Below are 1,750 nucleotides of genomic sequence, written 5' to 3' on the forward strand. Positions count from 1 at the left end.
TGGATCAGCCAGGTGGCATCATTGATGGTGTCAAGTGTGGCGGCGGTAGTGAGGTTGGCCCAGGATCGGACATTGTTTCGTTCTGCTGTGCATGGGTTCGCTATGAGTCGGTTCCGACTCGATGGCACCTGACAACAACAACAACAACATACAGCAAATTTGCCTAATGTAATATGTTGTTTGATTTCTTGACTGCTGCTTCCGTGAGTGTTGGTGGTTGATCCAAGAAGAATGAAATCCTTGACAACTTCAATCTTTTCTGTTGATAGGAATGTGGTTTATTGGTTCAGTGGTGAGGATTTTTGTTTTCTTTACATTGAGATGCAATCCACACCGAAGGCTGTGGTCTTTGATCTTCATCAGTAAGTATTTTAAGACCTCTTCACTTTCAGCGAGCAAGATTGTATTATCTGCATTGTTAATGAGTCTTCCTTCAATCCTGGTGCCTCATTTTTTTTCATATAACCCAGTTTTTCGGATTATTTGCTCAGCATACAGGTTGAATAAGTATGGTGAAAGAATTCGACCCTGGCACACCTTTCATAATTTTAAACCATTCAATGTTCCCATGTTCTGCTCGAACAACTGCGTCTTGGTCCATGTACAGATTCCTCAGGAACACAATTAATTGTTCTGGAATACTCATGCTTCTCAATGTTCCAACTCATAGTGACCCTGTATAGTCACCCTGTGGCTGGTGAGTTTGAACTGCCAACCTTGTGGTTCAAACTGACTTTGTGGTCCAGTGCTTTATTCCACAGCAGTACACCAGGACTCCACAAAGCATATTAAAGTTCTGTTTTCTTTCCATTTGTGTGCAAAGTGAGTAAGGTAGAGGCAGGAATTTACAGAGGGTTTACAGACTAACTACTGGGTGCTGATGCATTCAGAAATGTTATCTTATTTAATGTGCTGTGGGACAAGCACTTCAGGAGAAGGATGTGGTTTTCTGCTCCCGTAAAGATTTGCAGCCTTGGAAACCCTATATAGGGTCACTATGAATCAGAACTAACACCACGGCACAAAACCACTATCACCACCAGCAGGACAAACACTGGACTGGTAACTGTAGTCAGCAGCTCAAACCCATCAGCTGCTCTCAGAAACCCTGTACAGGGTCACTATGAGTCAGGACAGACTTGACGGCAAGCAACAACACCAACAGGATAAGCACTGGACTGCTAACTGCAAGGTCAGCAGTTTAAACCCATCAGCCACTCCTTGGAAACCACTTGACAATGACACAACCCTGTAAGAGATACTTCCACAGAGATGATAAGAGAACATAGAAACTTCAGGTCTGGCAGTTGATACATCTAGAACCATAAAGTGTCCCATTATCCTCTCTGGAGGGGATATAACACTAATCTGTCTTTGATTTTAGCAAGTATTCTCATCATAGGATTGTGAGTACAGGGCACCATTTCCATTGTCTTTCCATGGAAGGAACGACTGGACACTGTAGCAATATATTTTTAAAAGCAATTCGAAGCTAATGCTAGAGGTACCAGAAGTTCTTCAAAGGCAAAGAAAAGAAAGTTAGGGGCATGAATCTGCTTAAAAAGCTTTCTGAATTATCTAGTAAATGACATTGTTGTTGTTGTTATGTGCCATGGGGTTGGGCAACCCTGTACAGGGTTTCTGAGGCTGCAAATCTTTATGGGAGCAGAAAGCCTCATCTTTCTCCCGCGGAACAGCCGATAGTTTCGAACTGTTGACCTTGTGGTTCGCAGCCTGATTCGTAACCACT

Source organism: Chrysochloris asiatica, unplaced genomic scaffold (assembly GCF_000296735.1).
Source record: "Chrysochloris asiatica unplaced genomic scaffold, ChrAsi1.0 scaffold00045, whole genome shotgun sequence".
NCBI lineage: Eukaryota > Metazoa > Chordata > Mammalia > Afrosoricida > Chrysochloridae > Chrysochloris > Chrysochloris asiatica.